The 10,000-nt window shown below is 37.2% G+C and overlaps 5 non-coding genes and 1 pseudogene across 5 annotated transcripts; all 6 read right to left on the bottom strand.

Moving 5' to 3' along the window:
* Positions 1-633: 633 nt before the first annotated feature.
* LOC113096835 (uncharacterized) lies at positions 634-752 on the bottom strand (annotated as a pseudogene).
* A 499-nt stretch (positions 753-1,251) lies between these two features.
* On the bottom strand, positions 1,252-1,370 carry LOC113096736 (5S ribosomal RNA). Its single transcript, XR_003288592.1, has one exon. It is a non-coding gene; the product is annotated as a 5S ribosomal RNA (ribosomal RNA).
* A 513-nt stretch (positions 1,371-1,883) lies between these two features.
* Positions 1,884-2,002, bottom strand: LOC113096735 (5S ribosomal RNA). Its single transcript, XR_003288591.1, has one exon. It is a non-coding gene; the product is annotated as a 5S ribosomal RNA (ribosomal RNA).
* Positions 2,003-2,369: 367 nt separating this feature from the next.
* LOC113096721 (5S ribosomal RNA) lies at positions 2,370-2,488 on the bottom strand. The gene has a single exon (XR_003288578.1). It is a non-coding gene; the product is annotated as a 5S ribosomal RNA (ribosomal RNA).
* Positions 2,489-2,846: 358 nt separating this feature from the next.
* Positions 2,847-2,965, bottom strand: LOC113096799 (5S ribosomal RNA). Its single transcript, XR_003288653.1, has one exon. It is a non-coding gene; the product is annotated as a 5S ribosomal RNA (ribosomal RNA).
* A 6,887-nt stretch (positions 2,966-9,852) lies between these two features.
* LOC113096851 (5S ribosomal RNA) lies at positions 9,853-9,971 on the bottom strand. Its single transcript, XR_003288670.1, has one exon. It is a non-coding gene; the product is annotated as a 5S ribosomal RNA (ribosomal RNA).
* Between the last annotated feature and the right edge of the window lie 29 nt (positions 9,972-10,000).

Raw genomic sequence — 10,000 nt, 5'->3', positions numbered from 1 at the left:
TGCAAAGAGAGGGCTATTTAAAGACCAGCCCATCTAATCGTCAGTACATTATATAAGTAGGAAAGAAAACCCAAAAGCTTAAAGCACCTGGTATTCCTAGGCAGTCTCTCATCCAAGTACTGACCAGACCTAAACCTGCTAAGATTCAGAGATCGGGCATTGACTCTTTTTTTTTTTTTTGCAAGATTATTATATAAATCGTGAAACTTTCCAAAAAGTTTAAAGCACCTGGTATTCCCAAGCCGTCTCCCATCCATGTACTAACCAGGCCCAAACCTGCTAATATTCAGAGATCGGGCATTGACTTTTTTTTTTTTTTTTCTGCAAGATTATTATATAAATCGTGAAATTTTCCAAAAAGTTTAAAGCACCTGGTATTCCCAGGCAGTATCCGATCCATGTACTAACCAGGCCCAAACCTGCTAATATTCAGAGACCGGGCATTGACTCTATTTTTTGGCAAAATTATTATATACTAAGTGAAAAGTTTCCAAAAAGCTTACAGCACCTGGTATTCCCAGGCAGTCTCCCATCCATGTACTAACCAGGCCCAAACCTGCTAATATTCAGAGATCGGCCATTGACTCTGTTTTTTGGAAAAATTATTATATACTAAGTGAAAAGTTTCCAAAAATTTTACAGCACCTGGTATTCTCAGGCGGTCTCCCATCCAAGTACTAACTAGGCCCAAACCTGCTTAGCTTCGGAGAGCAGACGAGACCGGGCATAGCCAGGTTGGTATGGCTGTAAGCGAAAAATGCTGCAAAGAGAGGGCTATTTAAAGAGCAGCCCATCTAATCGCCAGTATATTATATAAGTAGGAAAGAAAACCCAAAAGCTTAAAGCACCTGGTATTCCTAGGCAGTCTCTCATCCAAGTACTAACCAGACCTAAGCCTGGTAAGATTCAGAGATCGGGCATTGACTCTTTTTTTTTTTGCAAGATTATTATATAAATCGTGAAATTTTCCAAAAAGTTTAAAGCACCTGGTATTCCCAGGCAGTCTCCCATCCATGTACTAACCAGGCCCAAACCTGCTAATATTCAGAGATCGGGCATTGACTTTTTTTTTTTTTTTGCAAGATTATTATATAAATCGTGAAATTTTCCAAAAAGTTTAAAGCACCTGGTATTCCCAGGCAGTCTCCCATCCATGTACTAACCAGGCCCAAACCTGCTAATATTCAGAGATCGAGCATTGACTCTATTTTTTGGCAAAATTATTATATACTAAGTGAAAAGTTTCCAAAAAGCTTACAGCACCTGGTATTCCCAGGCGGTCTCCCATCCAAGTACTAACCAGGTCCAAACCTGCTTAGCTTCCGAGAGCAGACGAGATCGGGCATAGCCAGGTTGGTATGGCCGTAAGCGAAGACTGCTGCAAAGAGAGGGCTATTTAAAGACCAGCCCATCTAATCGTCAGTACATTATATAAGTAGGAAAGAAAACCCAAAAGCTTAAAGCACCTGGTATTCCTAGGCAATCTCTCATCCAAGTACTAACCAGACCTAAACCTGGTAAGATTCAGAGATCGGGCATTGACTCTTTTTTTTTTTTTTTTTTTTTTTTGCAAGATTATTATATAAATCGTGAAATTTTCCAAAAAGTTTAAAGCACCTGGTATTCCCAGGCAGTCTCCCATCCATGTACTAACCAGGCCCAAACCTGCTAATATTCAGAGATCGGGCATTGACTTTTTTTTTTTTTTTTGCAAGATTATTATATAAATCGTGAAATTTTCCAAAAAGTTTAAAGCACCTGGTATTCCCAGGCAGTCTCCCATCCATGTACTAACCAGGCCCAAACCTGCTAATATTCAGAGATCGAGCATTGACTCTATTTTTTGGCAAAATTATTATATACTAAGTGAAAAGTTTCCAAAAAGCTTACAGCACCTGGTATTCCCAGGCGGTCTCCCATCCAAGTACTAACCAGGTCCAAACCTGCTTAGCTTCCGAGAGCAGACGAGATCGGGCATAGCCAGGTTGGTATGGCCGTAAGCGAAGACTGCTGCAAAGAGAGCGCTATTTAAAGACCAGCCCATCTAATCGTCAGTACATTATATAAGTAGGAAAGAAAACCCAAAAGCTTAAAGCACCTGGTATTCCTAGGCAATCTCTCATCCAAGTACTAACCAGACCTAAACCTGGTAAGATTCAGAGATCGGGCATTGACTCTTTTTTTTTTTTTTTTTTTGCAAGATTATTATATAAATCGTGAAATTTTCCAAAAAGTTTAAAGCACCTGGTATTCCCAGGCAGTCTCCCATCCATGTACTAACCAGGCCCAAACCTGCTAATATTCAGAGATCGGGCATTGACTCTATTTTTTGGCAAAATTATTATATACTAAGTGAAAAGTTTCCAAAAAGCTTACAGCACCTGGTATTCCTAGGCGGTCTCCCATCCAAGTACTAACCAGGCCCAAACCTGCTTAGCTTCCGAGAGCAGATGAGATCGGGCATAACCAGGTTGGTATGGCCGTAAGCGAAGACTGCTGCAAAGAGAGGGCTATTTAAAGACCAGCCCATCTAATCGTCAGTACATTATATAAGTAGGAAAGAAAACCCAAAAGCTTAAAGCACCTGGTATTCCTAGGCAGTCTCTCATCCAAGTACTAACCAGACCTAAGCCTGGTAAGATTCAGAGATCGGGCATTGACTCTTTTTTTTTTGCAAGATTATTATATAAATCGTGAAATTTTCCAAAAAGTTTAAAGCACCTGGTATTCCCAGGCAGTCTCCCATCCATGTACTAACCAGGCCCAAACCTGCTAATATTCAGAGATCGGGCATTGACTCTATTTTTTGGCAAAATTATTATATACTAAGTGTAAAGTTTCCAAAAAGCTTACAGCACCTGGTATTCCCAGGCGGTCTCCCATCCAAGTACTAACCAGGCCCAAACCTGCTTAGCTTCGGAGAGCAGACAAGACCGGGCATAGCCAGGTTGGTATGGCTGTAAGCGAAAAATGCTGCAAAGAGAGGGCTATTTAAAGAGCAGCCCATCTAATCGCCAGTATATTATATAAGTAGGAAAGAAAACCCAAAAGCTTAAAGCACCTGGTATTCTTAGGCAGTCTCTCATCCAAGTACTAACCAGACCTAAACCTGGTAAGATTCAGAGATCGGGCATTGACTCTTTTTTTTTTTTTTTTGCAAGATTATTATATAAATCGTGAAATTTTCCAAAAAGTTTAAAGCACCTGGTATTCCCAGGCAGTCTCCCATCCATGTACTAACCAGGCCCAAACCTGCTAATATTCAGAGATCGGGCATTGACTTTTTTTTTTTTTTTTGGCAAGATTATTATATAAATCGTGAAATTTTCCAAAAAGTTTAAAGCACCTGGTATTCCCAGGCAGTCTCCCATCCATGTACTTACCCGGCCCAAACCTGCTAATATTCAGAGATCGGGCATTGACTCTATTTTTTGTCAAAATTATTATATACTAAGTGAAAAGTTTCCAAAAAGCTTACAGCACCTGGTATTCCCAGGCGGTCTCCCATCCAAGTACTAACCAGGCCCAAACCTGCTTAGCTTCCGAGAGCAGACGAGATCGGGCATAGCCTTTTTTTTTTTTTTTTTTTTTTTTTTTTTATTAAGAAATTTCAATCAATAAAATACAATAGATTAAACACAATCAATAGAAATTACATAACATTGACTTTACACATCTCTACATTACACATCTTTCCTTTACATAGATAATTTAAAAAACTCTTCCACTTTCTGGCAAACTCCACATTAAATTCTTTAAAACACAACAGACTTTTGGGGTAAAAACATCATAAAAAGAGTCCAACATATTTACACCTTTAAAGTAAACATACAGTCTTTCAATATATAATTCTGTTTTTCTTTTAAACACACTCCAAACATCCAACACAATTTTTTCCTTTTTAGCCAAAGTTCTTCTGTCCCATATTGCACTTTTCATTAGCATTACACACAGATTAATGAAACTTTTGTTTTTACACTTTTTTTCCCAACCAAACATGACAACTCTGTTCCATTCCATTATATTTTCATCCCACTCCTCAGTCACATTTTTAATTAAACATTTACATTTCCTTAAAAAGTCCTCCAACTCTCTACAATGTAAAAACAGATGTAAAATCCCCTCTTCCTCTTCCTGGCACACTTTACACAGAGCATTTTCTTCCATTCCTATTTTATTTAAAATTACATCAGTAAAAACCACTTTATGCCTTATAAAATACTCCAAACATTCCAATTTAGTTTCCACACATTTCCCCGTCATGTTTCTCCATATACACTCTTTTTTTAAATCTTTGAATTTCTGCACCCAGTATCCATTTACAATCGGCTCTTTAAAAACATCATCTCTAAAAGCACAATAAATCATTTTCACATGATTTCATTTTTTCCCCAAATTTCACATGAATACATTTCTCTTTTGGCTCTCCTTCCATACTTTCTATTCTTTTTATCCACTCTTTAGGTATTGCATTTTTAATGATTTCATATTTATTTTTTATTTCTTGTTCACTGTAATCCTCTTTTGCCTCCTCCATTGCATCTACAATAAATTGTGTCGGTAAAAACCCTTCTTTAAATTCATACAAAACATCTCTCACTCTTGTTATCCCCACATCCATCCATTTCTTTAAAAACAATTCTTTGTCTTGTTTTAAAATGTTTTTGTTTAAAAAACAGAGGTTGATTTAAAATGTTTTCTCTCCCATGTGGATCATACACAACTTTGTCTAAAAATTTTCCCCATGCACTAAACATTTCCCTATAAAACTCTGGTAAGCACTCTGTCATCCAATTCTTTGTTTTCATCCATAAAATTCCATCCCCCATGTTAAAATCCCCACATTTGTTTAAAAAATATTCCATTGTCTTTTTCCATGCTGTTTTGTGACCATCATCTAGATATTTTTTTACTATTTTAATTCTTAAGCTATTTTTCTCTGTTCGACATCAATTAATCCCATCCCTCCTTTCCCTGCTTCTCCTATTAATGTACTATATGCAATTCTTGACGGTTTACTATTCCATAAAAAATCTAAAAAACATTTTTTCAACCTTTTCTCCACCCACATTGGCATAGCAGTCACATATAAAACATACCACAACTTTGACACCATTAAAACATTTAAAATTAAAACCTTCCCTTTTACACTTAAAGTCCTCAATTTCCAAAAATGTAACCTTTTTTCAATTCCTCCTACTATTTCTTCCCACATTTTTTCTTTAACATTCCTTTCGTCTTTTCCCATTAGAACACCTAAAATCCTTATTTCTTTTGTTTCTTTAAAATGAAAATGATCCGTTAAAACATTTACTCCTCCAAATCTCACATACGTTGTTTTTTCTTCATTTAACTTGCCTCCTGATCCCCTACAAAACATCTGTACTACTTCCATTACTTTATTAACACTCTCTATATCTTTAACTATTATTGTTGTATCATCTGCATATTGAAATATTTTTTCATTTCCCCCACTTCCTTCAATGTTTATCCCTCTTATGTCTTCATCTATTTTAACAGCTAATCCCAATGGTTCTGCAACTAAAGAATATAAAAGCGCTGATAATGGACATCCTTGTCTTATTGATCTAGTAATTTTAAAACATTCTGTTAAAAAACCATTACACTGTATTCTTGTTATCGCTCCCCTATATAAAATTGTAATCCACTTGACAAAATTTTCCCCAAACCCGTACCTTCTTAAAATTCCAAATAAATATTCATGCTCCACTCTATCAAAGGCCTTTTCGAAATCCAAACTAATAACATATCCTTTTTTCTTTTTTTCTTTCATATATCTTATTTTATCAATTATACTTAGAGTTGTGTCTGCTATATCTTTCCCTTTAACTCCATACACTTGATTTGTTTCAATTATAGTTGGCATTACTTCTTTCAATCTATTGGCTAAAACTTTTGTTAAAATTTTCAGATCTGTATTCAGCATTGTAATTGGTCTATAATTTTTTAGGTCTACTTTATCTCCTTTTCTTTTATATATCAACTTTATTAATCCCATCCCCATTCTCTGATTCATTTCCTCTTTCTTAAAAATATCTTCATATACTTCTTTTAAAATATTGGTTAAAAAATCTTTAAAAACGATATAAAATTCACTCCCCAAACCATCTATACCTGGACTTTTATTTTTGTTTAATTCACTTATTGCTCTTTTTATCTCTTCTTCTCTTATCTCTTCATCACACTCTTTTTTGTCTACTTCTCCTACTGTTGTTTTTATTTGATTTAGTAACTCCAATTTCTCTTCTTCCCTCAACCCCTCAGTACTAAACAGGTTTTCATAATATGCTTTTACTTCTTTTAATATTTCCTCATTTGTTTCCACCACTACACCATTTTTTCCTCTTATTTCTCTAATCATTCCAGCTTTCCCTCTTATTTTTTCTAGATCAAAGAAAAACTTTGTACATTTTTCACCCTCCACAGTATATTTAGCTTTACTTCTTAGTCTTGCACCTTCATATTTTTTCTCTTCCATTTCTTTCAATATTCCCTCCAATTCTTTTATTTTTTGTATATCTTTCCCATTGTCATTTAATTCCTTTTCCAATTTTTCTCTTATTTCTCTCTCCTTCTTCCTCTTACATATCTGTATTAATTTGCAATATTTTATTGTGAACTTTTTAACTAAATATTTAACATTTTCCCACCATATCCTTTTATCTTCACTGTACATTTCATTCTCCTTTTCTTTTTCAATAATTTCTTTAATACTTAAAACATACTCCTCATTCTTCAAAATCTCTACATTTAAAATCCATACACCCGGCCCTCTTTTCACTGAACTCCAGTCTACTTGCATAAAAATTGGTTTATGGTCACTTAAGCTTGATTCTTCATATTTAATGTTACCGATAAATCCTTCAATGTTCCTTGTACACAAAATAAAATCAATCCTTGTCTTACACATAAAATTCCCTACTAATTGCCTCCTTGAATATTCTTTCTTTTTTTCATTTCTTTCTCTCCATACATCAATCATATTATTTTCTTCCATTAATAATTTCAGTTCTTTTCTTCCTTTATCATTTTTAAAAACCATTCCCTCACCAATTTCTAATTTACTGAAAACGGTATTAAAATCACCCATCATAATAACTTCTTTATGCTTTTTTAAAAAATCTCTTAATACATTAAAATATTCCTTCTTTTCATTCTCTACAGTCGGTGCATGAATATTAACTACAATAACTTTTTTCTCCTCATACTCCATTTCAACCGCAATACATTTCCCATCTACATCATTATATATTGTTTTACATGATACCCCACAGTTTTCTTTTATTAAAATAGCAACTCCTCTTCCCAGCCTCCCATCACCATTGTTATAAAAAATCTCTCCGCTCCACCTTTTCCTTATTTCAGTCATGTACTCTTCTCTCCAGTTAGTTTCTTGTAATAAAATCACATCCTCTCCTTTACACATTTCTTTGACTTTTTCAAATTTTCCTACATTTGAAAGCCCTCTAGCATTAAAAGTAACAATTCTTAAAAGCATAAAACATATAAAAACATGCATAAAACCCATAAACTCAGTCCATCCCCTCCAAACCCTTTAGCAGCTCATACTTATTAGCACACTCAATACCATCTTCTTTAAGCACTCTTTTTCTTGCATTATCTAGATTGGGCATTACCTTTACAGATCTTCTTCTTTTCGATGATTTCCCCTGTGTCTCCTCATTTTCTTGTCCTTGTTCACACTCTTTTGTAGCATCATTCATTTCTACTGTGTCCATCTCCTTTTGCACACTGTCCGTCACATCCATCGGTGTACATAAAATTCCCTCCTGTTGTGCATCCCTCAATACTTTATTCCTTTCATCATCCAGTTCCATAGTACCCAAAGCATTTTGCAAGCTGTCAGTCAAATCCATCTGTGACCAAATTCCCCCATCCTGTTGTGTTTGTATAATCGGTTCGGTACACTCTTTCTGTTGTTCTATATCCTTATTTAATTCCAGTCCTTCACCTCGTACTGTTTCTCCATCAACTCGCTGTTCGTTGTCTCTTTCATGCACCTGCCCGCCCACCTGCTGCTCCTCCTCCTCCTCCTCACCCTGCATCCAACACTCACACTTATTTAAAACCAAATTGCAATCCGGGCACGTCACAGCATTGCAATTTCTCGCGAAATGGCCTCTCTCCTCGCATTTATGGCACGTGAACTCCGGGCAGTCCTTCACCACATGGTCTGGGCTCATGCACAGCCGACAAGTCTTAACCTGATGACTGTGCATCACCCGAAAATATTGTGGTCCCTCTGCCGTTTCTATTTTTGTGCTGTAAGGGAGGGAGGCCACCTCCTTCGGGAACCGCGCCTTTACGTATCTCGTCCCATCCTCAATGCTGGTGCCCGGATAAACACGCCGCTTTATTTTTGAAATTGGGGAAACCCCCCAAACCTCCAGTTTATTTAAAATCTCTTCATCAGCAAGGTAGACGGGCAGATGCATGAAAGAGACAACATAGTCTCTGTTTTGAAGTTTTTTTATCTCACAGTTCACTCCATTTATTACCAATCCCTCAGTCAGTTTATCACAAGTTTCTTCTTTTTCCATTGTCAGCTCGTATTCTTTTCCTTGTCTTGGCCTTAGTGCCAAGATTTCCCCATATCCACATTTCTCCGTCACCGCTTTAATAATATCAACAGCCTTCACCTCACTAACATTTTCCACATTCACAATCACTGTTGCCTCCTTTAAGAATTTCCTTTTACCAAGTAGATCTCTTAAATCTTGATTTTTACCATGTCCTGCTCGTTGTCGATTCTCCAGTCCAGTGTTGTTTGCCATACGTCTCTCTCCAGCCAGTCCAGTGTCGTTTGCCATGCGTCTCTCTCCAGCCAGTCCAGTGTCGTTTGCCATGCGTCTCTCTCCAGCCAGTCCAGTGTCGTTTGCCATGCGTCTCTCTCCAGCCAGTCCAGTGTCGTTTGCCATGCGTCTCTCTCCAGCCAGTCCAGTGTCGTTTGCCATGCGTCTCTCTCCAGCAAGTCCAGTGTCGTTTGCCATGCGTCTCTCTCCAGCAAGTCCAGTGTCGTTTGCCATGCGTGTCTCTCCAGCCATTCCAGTGTCGTTTGCCAATAATCCGTCCATTGTACAAAACACAAACACAAAATTAACCACCCTCCAGCCAGCAAGATGCCGCTGTTAGGTGGTTTAAAACTGAAAAACCACACAAAAAATAAACTAAAGTCCAAAAACAACTCTCAAAACAAACACTAACAGAAAAAAAACAAAATGGAGGAGAGCCTTCCTCTCCAAACTGCAGCCAACACTTCCTGTAGCTCTCTAGCGCCCTCAGGTTGGTATGGCCGTAAGCGAAGACTGCTGCAAAGAGAGGGCTATTTAAAGACCAGCCCATCTAATCGTCAGTACATTATATAAGTAGGAAAGAAAACCCAAAAGCTTAAAGCACCTGGTATTCCTAGGCAGTCTCTCATCCAAGTACTAACCAGACCTAAGCCTGGTAAGATTCAGAGATCGGGCATTGACTCTTTTTTTTTTTTTTTTTTTTGCAAGATTATTATATAAATCGTGAAATTTTCCAAAAAGTTTAAAGCACCTGGTATTCCCAGGCAGTCTCCCATCCATGTACTAACCAGGCCCAAACCTGCTAATATTCAGAGATCGGGCATTGACTTTTTTTTTTTTTTTTGGCAAGATTATTATATAAATCTTGAAATTTTCCAAAAAGTTTAAAGCACCTGGTATTCCCAGGCAGTCTCCCATCCATGTACTTACCAGGCCCAAACCTGCTAATATTCAGAGATCGGGCATTGACTCTATTTTTTGTCAAAATTATTATATACTAAGTGAAAAGTTTCCAAAAAGCTTACAGCACCTGGTATTCCCAGGCGGTCTCCCATCCAAGTACTAACCAGGCCCAAACCTGCTTAGCTTCCGAGAGCAGACGAGATCGGGCATAGCCAGGTTGGTATGGCCGTAAGCGAAGACTGCTGCAAAGAGAGGGCTATTTA

The sequence above is a fragment of the Carassius auratus genome, unplaced genomic scaffold (genome assembly GCF_003368295.1).
Source record: "Carassius auratus strain Wakin unplaced genomic scaffold, ASM336829v1 scaf_tig00216017, whole genome shotgun sequence".
Taxonomy (NCBI): domain Eukaryota; kingdom Metazoa; phylum Chordata; class Actinopteri; order Cypriniformes; family Cyprinidae; genus Carassius; species Carassius auratus.
The sequence above is the reverse complement of the archived record's forward strand: the minus strand, read 5'-3'. Positions and strand labels throughout refer to the sequence as shown.